Source organism: Coregonus clupeaformis, unplaced genomic scaffold (assembly GCF_020615455.1).
Source record: "Coregonus clupeaformis isolate EN_2021a unplaced genomic scaffold, ASM2061545v1 scaf2288, whole genome shotgun sequence".
Taxonomy (NCBI): Eukaryota; Metazoa; Chordata; class Actinopteri; order Salmoniformes; family Salmonidae; genus Coregonus; species Coregonus clupeaformis.
Genome location: NW_025535742.1, coordinates 67,469 through 79,369, shown reverse-complemented (window position 1 = coordinate 79,369; position 11,901 = coordinate 67,469). Strand labels below are relative to the sequence as shown.

Genomic DNA, 11,901 nt, shown 5'->3' with positions numbered 1-11,901 from the left:
GAGATAATCTTCATCAGCTAACGCCACTTTTTGTGAAATTTGAAGCATTTATGTAATCAGAAAAAGCCCATAAAGGCTTCATAATTCATAAAGGTCATGTTAACTGACTGATATTATCTCATAGAACAAAAACGTATAAGATCCCCTACTAAGTCTGTGTTAATCTCAGACCTTATTTTCAGCGTTATCCCAAAACCCTAGTCTTTCCCCATTCATGTAGGCTACAAGCTGGCGAGCTCTATACAGTGCACACTACTTTATGGCACCCTTTCACAGTCATGGGGAGAATCTCAATTGCACACTCTCGCCTCCTTCCCTCAAAACCCATTGGATGAGAAAGCCAGAGTCCCGCCCCTCTGACCTTTTCCTTCCCAATGGGTTTAGAGGGAGGAGAGAGAACGTGAGGAGTATACAATTTAGATTCTCCCAGAGGGAAACTGCATACATGGAGTGTGTCTGAAAGTGGTTGTTGCTAAAGAAGTGGGAGGATCAACAGAAGAGGGTGTATGGAAACATAACAGCTAATTGGGCAGATTGGTTGCCACTCAAGACCATTTGCATGGCTGCTTGCTGCTTCCTTGTAGCATTTTAGCTAAACCTAACCCTAACTCTTTTCTAATCTTAACCTCATTATCCTGATCTGCTAGGTTACTCCTACAACCTGACACGTTAATTCTCCTAACCTGCCACATTAATTATCCTAACAAGCCACGTTAATTATCCTAACCTGCCACGCTAATTATCCTAACCTCCCACCTTAATTATCCTAACCTGCCTAACCCGCTTAGCTAAAATGCAACAAGGAAGCAGCAAGCAGCCACACAAAACGGTTTTGAGTGGCAACCAATCTGCCCAATTAGCTGTTATGTTTCCATACACCCACTTATGTTGATCCTCCCACTTATTTATCAACACCCACCTTCAGACACCCATAGTTGTTTTTCCCTCTCCACTAATGAGAGATTCTCAATTGCATAATCCTTGCGTCCTCACTCCTCTCTCCTCGAACCCTTCTCAAAACCCATTAGATGAGAAAGCCGGAGGGTTTCCCCTACCTTCTCTCCAATGGGTTTTGAGAAGGAGGCGAGAGAGAGGAACTTGAGAAGTATACACTGAGATTCTCCCAGAGGGAATGCATACATGGAGTGTGTCTGAAAGTGGTTGTTGCTAAAGAAGTGGGAGGATCAACAGAAGTGGGTGTATGGAAACTTAACAGCTAATTGGGCAGATTGGTGCACTCAAGACCATTTTGCTTGGCTGCTAGCTGCTTCCTTGTAGCATTTTAGGAGTTAGAATGACCTCCTCCAGTGGGTTTGGGAGAAGGAGGTGAGGAGAGAAGGGACCTTAGGAGTTATTCAAATGACCTGGGCTATTCACTGCAGTTTACAGCCTAGACTAGAGTTGTGTACTCCCTTGAAAACAATAATAACATTCTTCATTACATTGTGTTGATGTAGCTTAGGTAGAATATGTTTCTTGTCCCTAACAAACTGAAACAATAGGGTAGGTTTTTCGAGCTAGGAGGGAGTTCTGCCTGACTCTGGCATCATAACTGAGAAGAATGGAATAAGGGATGCTTTTTAATCATCATGTTACCTCGGCTGGCTTTTTATTTGAGAGAAACGGTGGTTTAGTTGACCTGGTCAGACAATCGACTGCTTCTTCCCTCTGCCAGCCTCTAGCTGACTCAACGGTTGACCCGCCAACTTCTAGTCAATCTCTGTTTCATTTCAACTATTTACTATCTGTGATGTGTTAGATGTCTTGCTTAAGATTGATGTAAAAAAAAAAAAATCCACTGGGGGCTGATATTCTTGATTCATTTCTACTGCAGCGCTCTGCCCCCCTGATTGCTGAATCATCAACCCGTAACCTGACAGTTATATCTAGTACTATCTCCAAGGTTTGGAAGGCGGCCCATGTACTCCCCCTTCACAAAGGTGGTGACCCCTTGTGACCTAAATAATTATCGCCCTATTTATAAACTTTTTTGCCTAGCTAAAATATTAGAATCCTTAATTAATTCTCAGCTAAGATGTATTGTAAATGTACATCAGTGGGTTTTAGACCAGGTCATAGCACTATCTCTGCTGCATCCCTAGTTATAAATGATGTGGTTCACTGTAAGGATAGAAGGCAACATTGTGCTGCCTCTTCATTGACCTGTCAAAGGCTGTTGATCACTCACTGCTAATTCAGAGGCTTGGCTCAATTGGCCCCTAGACCAGGCTGCATGTAACTGGTAAAAAAAATGACTTGACAGATAGAACTCAATGTGTATCTACTGATGGTGTTAAATCAGGCGACAGTGTGCTTTAGGACCATGCGGAGGGTTCTGAGCAGTCGGGTAGGCTGTTTGGAGTGTTTATCCAACTGGATAAAAACAAAAATGAATATAAATAAAGTTATGTCTCCCCCACTTCTAAAACCAAAGTTGCACCTATGCTGTTTACATTAACAATATTGACTTGTCTATAAACTGGACACTGGACATCGTTTTTCGGAAGCATGCAGGGCACTTTCTGCCTATTGGATTATAAATAGTCAACTGTTGGTTTCAAGGGCTTTCTACCGTGGATAACTGTGGGGTTAGACTGTTTGTTTTTTTATAGCTCCAACGGCGTAACGAACATTTCAGTTTAGCACCCGGGTTTGGGTTATCTTAAAATATTATTGTATTGTGTGTAGCCAATTGTTTGCAAGTGGATCATTCATTATTCATTCTTTTATATACACATTCTATCTGTAGGTAAGAACCCTGGTCTCTTTGGTTTTTCTTTAGCGAGTTTAGTCATACCAGGTTTATTATGTACTGAGTGGACCTTTTCACCATACTTTTACTCTATGGATTTATCTGAGCCTGTGGTGATAGGGTTACATCACATTATAAATATGGTGGAAACTCCCACTAGTCCATGCCTCCACCAATCCAATGCTTTTAGTTGGGAAGTAGTGAACAAGTGCACACTTCAGGAGAAAGGAGATATTATTGGGACACACTCAGATGCTCTGTTAATCAACCACATTGGTCTACCACAAGGCTTCCTTGGTTCAAACTGTCAGATTATTGTTATAATGTTGTTTGTAGTATAGGAGATAATGATGTTATTGATTATCAATGTTAGTGATATTGATTATGATGTAGAGTATTGTTATGATGTTGTTGGTAGTATATAGATAATGATGTTATTGATTACAAAAATGCGAGGTGTATTCAGTTTTGTGAGATACTGTATGTTAGAGCAGGAGTAGGGGGGTAGAAGTTAGAGGTCTGTTACCTGAGTCAAGATCAACAGGAGGGAGGGAGGGAGAGGGAGAGGGAGGGAGAGAGAGAGAGAGAGAGGGAGAGAGAGAGAGAGGTTAAATTAACATCAACAGACTAACATGCAGTCAACTGAATATATTTTCATCACTGACTTCTAACCAGTGATGTCATCACAACCAGTAACCTTTTCCACTCTTCCACTTTTGGTCTGGCTCAGCTTGACCTCTGACCTCTGAAATGAATGATTTCAAAAACAGACAAAGCAAAGGTATTAAATTAGATATAAACTCATCTGCAAAGAGAGTTACACATTTCCATGGAAAGGGAATGTACACTAAATGACCAAAAGTATGAGGACACCTGCTTGTCAAACATCTCATTCCAAAGTCATGACCATTAGTATGAAGTTGGTCCCCTTTGCTGCTATGACAGCCTCCACTCTTCTGGGGAAGGCTTTCCACTAGATGTTGGAACATTGCTGCGGGGACCTGCTTCCATTCAGCCACAAGAGCATTAGTGAGGTAATGTTAAATATACATTGCTGCGTGGATTTTTTCCTTTGGACTGCCAGATGGTGAAGCGTGATTCATCACTCCAGAGAATGCGTTTTCAATGCTCCAGAGTCCAATGGAGGAACGGCTTACACCACTCCAGCCGATGCTTGGCATTGCTCATGGTGATCTTAGGCTTTTGTTCGAGTTGCTCAACCATGGAAACCCATTTCATGAAGCTCCCAACTAACAGTTATTGTGCTGACGTTGCTTCCAGAGGCAGTTTGGAACTCGTAGTGAGTGTTGCAACCGAGGACAGACGTTTTTACATGCTACCCTCTTCAGCACTCGGCGGTCCCGTTTCTGTGAGCTTGTGTGGCCTACCACTTCACGCTGAGCCGTTGTTGCTCCTAGACGTTTCCCTCACAATAACAGAACTTACAGTTGACCGAGGCAGCTCCAGCAGGGCAGACATTTTACTAAATTACTTGTTGGAAAGGTGGCATCCTGTGACGGTGCCACGTTGAAAGTCAATGAGCTCTTCTGTATGGGCCATTCTACTGCCAATGTTTGTCTATGGAAATTGCATGGCTGTGTGCTCGATTTTAATACACCTGTCAGGAAGGGGTGTGGCTGAAATAGAATCCACTAATTTGAAGGGATGTCCACATACTTTTGTATCTATAGTGTGTGTACACACGTGTGTTGTTGCATCATACCATCGATAAGCCTATCTTCCCATCACATCATGAAAGGTCATGTTGATGTTCATTTAACCTCTGCCTCTCTCTCTCTCTCTCTCTCTCTCTCTCTCTCTCTCTCTCTCTCTCTCCTCTCTCTCTCTCTCTCTCTCTCTCTCTTTCTCCTCAGATATCCAGGCTCTAACGCTCAGTCCACCAGGTAGGTAGAGTATACATCTACAGTGATTATAGCAGTTCAATATTAGTCAACTTTATTATCCCACATGGAGAAATTCATGTGTCCATACACACCATTCTAAAACCCAATAACAAGTACTGTTTTATGGCACTACTAATACTTGTCAACCACAAAGCATTACTGCTGTTAGAATAACAGAAGCCCTGTCATAATCTGTCCTCACCACTGTGTTTTCCTCTCTGCTGTTTACAGCTGAACACTCAGTCAGACTGGTGAATGGGACCACTTCCTGTTCTGGGAATGTGGAAATCTTCTACAGAGGACAGTGGTTTGGTCTATGTTCTACATGGTGGAGCATGAGAGAGACTAAGGTTGTGTGTAGAGAGCTGGGCTGTGGGAATGCTATAGCTGCATCTAGAGGACCTCTGGTTGAAGATGGAAGAGGAGCCACACTATTGAGTACATGCAGAGGATATGAGTCTACTATTAGAGAGTGTAACATAGGAGGAGGACCTGGTTACTGTAATGGTGGATATTATCATCATGTGATCTGTTCAGGTAAGACACTGGTAATATTGAGAGATTTGATTTGTACATTATACAAGATTAGCATATCATGTTTTATGTGTTTTTTCATTTAAAGAGGGAGAGATGTTAGATGTATTTAAACATTATATTTGTGTTTGTCATATTCATTTATGGGAGATGTGCATGGGCAGATCATTGTAGTTCAGATGTTACTGAAGTGAAGCTGCCTGATGGATGTCCAGCTGTTTATTTTCTATAAAGTGAAGTGAACTTATTCCTGTCTCCTGCCTGCATTATTCCCCAACCCTGTCCTGAGTGATTAAGAACCCATTTCTACCTCTTACAGTATCAAACATAGCAACCTACAATCTTTTATCCAACATATTTGTAGTTTAGTCCTTGACTGTGTCATCAACAAAACGGATTGAATGTTCAACCAACTCTTTTTCTCCAGAGTCTGTGCAGCTTGTGGATGGAGCTGGTGTCTGCTCTGGGAGACTGGAGGTGAAGTCCAATCAGTCCTGGGCCTCAGTGTGTGAAGCTGACTTTGACCAGCAGGATGCAGAGGTAGTCTGTGGGGGAGCTTGGCTGTGGGGGCTCCTGCAGCCTCTACAGGGGGGCTCTATGGAGAAGGTGAGGGTCAGACCTGGGATAAAGAGTTCCAGTGTAAAGGCAATGAGTCCCTTCTCCTGGACTGTGACACCTCAGACAGAAAACAACACCTGCCTACCTGGTAATGCTGTTGGACTCACCTGCTCAGGTAAGAAACAGTTTGTCACTCAATCAACATTGTTTCTCGCTCTGGAGTGAAGAATATGAGAGGCAATATATAGTGGGCTCCAAAATTACTGGCACTCCCTGTCCTGGCAATGCACAAACAATACTTACAGAAATATAAATACTATAATTATAGAGAGAAACTGAAAATACCAACATGTGAGAAATACTGTACTATATTAATGTTCCAATGGAACCCACCAAAATCATTTATTGATTAAATTAAAAATCAATGTCCTCCAAATCAAGGTTTCACAATTAATTGCACCCTTAAAGATTATTGTAAATAACATCTACCAAAAATTAAAACCAGTGTTAAGTGAATATTTTAATCTCAATGGTTGAACTCAACTATTTCAGTGTTCTGTGCGCCCCCCAAAAAGGTTGTAATGCTTTTGGATCAATAAACAGACAGAGTCCGGTCTGCATAGTCAGGCCTTTATTCATTGAGAATTCTGTTTATCACAATTTCAGAGTCCATCTTTTATACCCACACGCCATACAAAAACCCCACCCCTTTTAGGCGGGCTGTTTTCCTCTGCTCTCCTAACCATCAGGTCACACACATGTTCTAATAGGCTGCATTCCTTAGTTATCGCCCGTCCTCATACCTAAAAAGCCTAACTGCCTTCTCTCCTCCTTAATTGGGAGGCCTCTTTATCTTGGTTTCCAGCTGTTGTAGCCAGTTCTCCTTGTCCTTTGTTGTCTGGTTCTAACTCTTAATCACATTGCTAAATAGTAGCTCAATGTCATAGTCTTTACTGGTCCTACACTCACACATTCTAACACATTTCACACAGTTTCAGGGTGTAATAATTAGTCATTAATAATTATCCTATCAACCAGGAAATAAATTCCACTTATTTAAGTGTATCTAAGTCTTAAGGAACTATATTGAGCCATTACATCACTTCCTGTTTCACTTGGATATAAAAATGAGGTAACACGCATACAATATCCCTTTGTCATCCAACACCATGAAGAAAACAAAATAACTGGCAGTTCAAAAGAGACAGATGGTCGTAGACCTTCATAAATCTGGTAATGGCTACAAAAAGATCCACAAACGATTGAATATACCACTGAGCACTGTCAGGGCAATTATTAAAAAATTAAAAAGATATGGAACAGTTGAAAACCTCACGGTAGAGGACGCAAATGCATTTTGCCCCCCAGGATAGGGAGGAGGATGGTGAGAGAAGCAACAAAATCCCCAAGAATAACTGTGAACGAATTGTAGGCCTTGGTGGCGTCTTGGGGTCACCAGGTTTCAAAAAGCACCATCAGACGCCACCTCCACAACCACAGGCTCTTTGGAAGGTTTGTCAGAAGAAAGCCCTTTCTGACCCCAAGACACAGACGCAAGCGCTTTGAGTTTGCGAAACGTCATTTACATTATGACTGGAAGAAGGTGCTCTGGTCAGATGAGACCAAAATTGAACGTTTTGGTCAGATACAGCATCGGCATGTTTGGCGTCGAAACAGAGATGCATACAAGGAGAGGCACCTCATACCCACTGTGAAATATGGTGGTGGGTCAGTGATGATTTGGGGCTGTTTTAATTCCAGAGGTCCAGGGGCACTGGATGGCATAATGAATTCCACCAAGTATCAGGCAATTTCGGCTGACAAAGAAGGCTGGGATTTGGCCGTAGGTGGACATTCCAACAAGACAATGACCCAAAACATACCTCAAGATCCACACAGAAATGGTTCTGTGACAAAAAAATATATCTTCTGCCATGGCCATCTCAGTCAGACCTCAATCCAATCGAAAATCTGTGGGCTGATTTGAAGATGGCAGTTGATAAGCGCAAACCCAAGAATGTGAAGGATCTTGAAAGGATCTGCATAGAGGAATGGTCCAAAATCCCTCCAAATGTGTTCCTTAACTTTGTCAAACATTACAGGAAAAGACTCCATGCTGTTATCCTTGCCTGAGGTGGTTGCACTAAGTACTAAAATGAGGAGTGCCAATAATTATGAAACCTTGATTTAGGTGACTTTTATTTTGTATTAAATAATTGTATGATTTGTTGGTTCCATTGAAACATTAATAAAGTACAGTATTGTTTATATTTTTTAATGTATTGTTGGTGCAGTCAGGGTGCCAGTAATTTTGGAGCCCACTGTAGATGTGTGTTTTAGTGTGAAAATAGTAAGATTACTGTCTCTCTCTCTTCTCTCTGTGGTCTGTAGCTCAGCTGGTAGAGCACGGCGCTTGTAACGCCAAGGTAGTGGGTTCGATCCCGGGACCACCCATACACAAAAATGTATGCACGCATGACTGTAAGTCGCTTTGGATAAAAGTGTCTGCTAAATGGCATATTATTATTATTCTTTTCTCAGAGCCTGATGATGTGAGGCTGGTGGGAGGAGGCAGTCGCTGTGCTGGTGGAGTGGAGCGGTACGACGAGGGAGAGTGGAGGACTGTGGGAGCTGAAGACTGGATCAAGGAGGCTGTAGCTGCATTAGTGTGTGGACAGCTGGGTTGTGGCTCCACTGTTTCAGTACTAGCTGGAAACACCACTAGAGGGTTTAGAGTTTACTGTTATGGGTCTGAGCCTTCACTGAGGGAGTGTTGGAGAACGTATGATATCCTTCCTGTATTCACAGTGATCTGCTCAGGTAATATCAAGATATTATAATTATATTCAACTGATTTCCTTCATTCATACAACTTCCTCTGCACCTCTCACAATGACTGTTTAGCTTGTAAATCTGCTTTGCAAAACAAATCAATCAGTCAAGTAGGAATCAAATACAACTTCAATATCCCAGAATGCTTTTGTATTTGAACGTTATCTCACTGAACGTCTCTACTCACTACCACTGTCACATGTCATGTTATTGTCATATCTAAATGAGGAAAGAAAGTAGTTGAGGAGCTACGTTTTCTTTTTCTCTCCTCTTGTTCCAGATGTCCTGCTTCAGCCTGATATCAACATATGTTGTCTCAGTGACTGTAGGCCCACTACTCATGTTGCCCTGTGAGGGAGGGTGGCTAGCACTGTTACATGCTGATGTTATTGTCATATCTATAGGAAACTAGTTGAAGAGGTTTTTCTTGTTCTCTTTTATTGTTACAGATCTCCTGGTCCAGCCTTGATATCTTCCTGACTGACTCAATGGGAGGGGTCTCCAGGGGCCATGAGGGGCCAGAAGGTGTTCAGGGGCTACAACTTCACCATCTCCTGCTCCACTCCAGCCACAGTACCCAGGAGGGGGCTCCTTCCTCCTCACGTTCACCGGCTCCAACAGAACCCAGACCCAGCCAGCTGTCAATCACTCTGCTGCCTTCCTCTTCCCTGCTGCAGATGACTCCCACCAAGGGAACTACAGCTGTGTTTATGACAATTATGTTTTCTCTCATAACTTCTCCTCTGAGAGCGAGCTCCCTCACCCTCACCGTCACAGGTAACTGAACATGAACCTGACTTATAACTTTGTCATTGACAGATTTCCCACAGATCTATGTGATGATGACCAGTCCCCATCAAAGGTGTTTCTGTTTGCAGCCTCTCCTCTGCCAGCCTTCATCATCAGACACGTTGTAGTGCTGCTGATCCTACTGACAGCCATCACCACCTTCTACCTGTACTACAAGGTAAAGACAGTTACTCAGACGTTACAAGTCATTTAAATGTTTGTGTCTTTGAGCAGGGTTCAGATTCTACATTGGTCTATATCTGTGTTTAAGGTGTGTGATTAACCAGATGTGTATCTTTGACTTGTGTTGCACTATCTTGGGTTTGTTCTTCTGTACTGAGAACGAGAGACGCGTGAGCACACACAGAGAACGAGAGACAGACACACACACACACACAGAGAACGAGAGACAGACACACACACACACACACAGAGAACGAGAGACAGACACACACACACACACACACAAAGAGAGAACGAGAGACAGACACACACACACACACACAGAGAGAACGAGAGACCGGGATTTTAATAATAGCTGAAAAGTTCAGAATGAGTTTATCTTTCTAGAACCTTGGAAGACATCTAAAAAGAGTGACAGCAACCACCATGATTCCTTTTAGTTTGTTTTTTTGCAACCATGGTAACATGGGGTTTTGGTAACATGGGGTTTTAATTATTTTAAGAGAGTAGCTCAATTACGTCTGTTTTGTGTTCCAGAATGTATTGCTTTTGTCGTTATGTCTTCATCTTATTTAGTGTTTCTCTTAGATTCTTCGTCTTGAAGTGTTTCCATTATTAGTACATGACTGACTCACTCACTCACTCTTGGTGCTGTGTCTCCCTAGACCACCAGGAGGCAGAAGAGAGTGAACAGGGTGAGCAGCATGGATCTTTATGTTGATGCCAATGCCATGGAGATGGTCTCTGAGCTCCAGAGCTGAAGCTGGACCGGCAGAGGAGAGAGCAGCCCAGGGGACTGAGTAGGAGAGAATGATGCTGACCCTACATGCTGATCTTAGGTCAGTTTTGTGTTTTAAATCTATGGTCAGCAGTGGACTGGTGTTTAAAATGTGGGGACAAACCTTAAGTGGTTCTAATTTTAATAACATGTTCAGAATTAGTTTATCTTTCTAGAACCTTGGAAGAAATATAAAAGGAGTGATTGTAACCACCATTATTAATTTTTGTTTTTTTTGTACCACCATGGTAACATGGGGTTTTGGGTACCGTGGGGTTTTGGGTAACATGGAGTTTTGGTAACATGGGGTTTTGGTAACATGGGGTTTCGGGTAACATGGGGTTTTGGGTAACATGGAGTTTTGGGTAACATGGGGTTTGGGTAACATGGGGTTTTGGTAACATGGGGTTTTGGGTAACATGGGGTTTTGGTAACATGGGTTTTTGGCAACATGGGGTTTGGGTACCGTGGGTTTTGGGTAACATGGGGTTTTGGTAACATGGGGTTTTGGTAACATGGGGTTATGTTAACATGGGGTTTTGGGTAACATGGGGTTTCGGTAACATGGGGGTTTTGGTAACGTGGGGTTATGGTAACATGGGGTTTTGTTATCATGGGGTTTCGGTAACATGGGGTTTTGGGTAACATGGGGTTTTGGGTAACATGGGGTTTTGGTAACATGGGGTTTTGGTAACATGGTGTTTTGGGTAACATGGGGTTTGGGTAACATGGGTTTTGGTAACATGGGTTTTGGTAACATGGGGTTTCGGTAACATGGAGTTTCGGTAACATGGGGTTTTGGGTAACATGGGGTTTCGGTAACATGGGGTTTTGGTAACATGGGGTTTTGGGTAACATGGGTTTTGGGTAACGGGGTTTTGGGTAACATGGGGTTTTGGGTAACATGGGGTTTTGGGTAACATGGGGTTTTGGTAACATGGGGTTTTGGTAACATGGGGTTTTGGTAACATGGGGTTTTGGGTAACATGGGGTTTTGGGTAACATGGGGGTTTGATTATTTTTAGAGAGTAGCTCAATTAGGTCTGTTTTGTGTTCCAGAATGTATTGCTGCTTTTAGCTTTTGTCTTTATGTCTTTATCTTATTTAGTGTTTCTCTTAGATTCTTTATCTTGAAGTGTTTCCATTATTAGTCCATGTATTATTATAATCATCTGTTCATTCTTTGTATTTTGAAACATCTGAATAAAGGGGTCATTTTAGTTTGTTGTTGGGGATTGTTTTGTTGCTGTTGTTTATCTCTCATGATGTTATTGATTATAAATGTTATGATATTGATTAGGATGTAGATTATTGTTATGTTGTTGATGTATAAGTAAATAGTGCTGACTCATACAGTATGTATGTATGTACTGAATGTGATCACTTTCATCATGTCTGTTTCTTTTCTCACGCAGAATGTGAGAGATGTGAGCAACTGTCCTCTCACTGAGTTAATGGCTCCCTGTATTGACTCCCTACCACCACTGGCTTTTACCAATCAGAGGCCTATTCCATTTAAATGTTACATTTACGTCATTTAGCAAACGCTCTTATCCAGAGCGACTTACAAA

General features: G+C 42.2%; 1 long non-coding RNA gene across 1 annotated transcript; it reads left to right on the top strand.

The window, feature by feature from the left end:
- The first annotated feature begins 9,337 nt into the window (after window positions 1-9,337).
- LOC121563982 lies at window positions 9,338-10,298 on the top strand. The gene is made up of 3 exons (XR_006660075.1): window positions 9,338-9,357; window positions 9,459-9,547; window positions 10,218-10,298. It is a non-coding gene; the product is annotated as an uncharacterized LOC121563982 (long non-coding RNA).
- The last annotated feature ends 1,603 nt before the right edge of the window (window positions 10,299-11,901 follow it).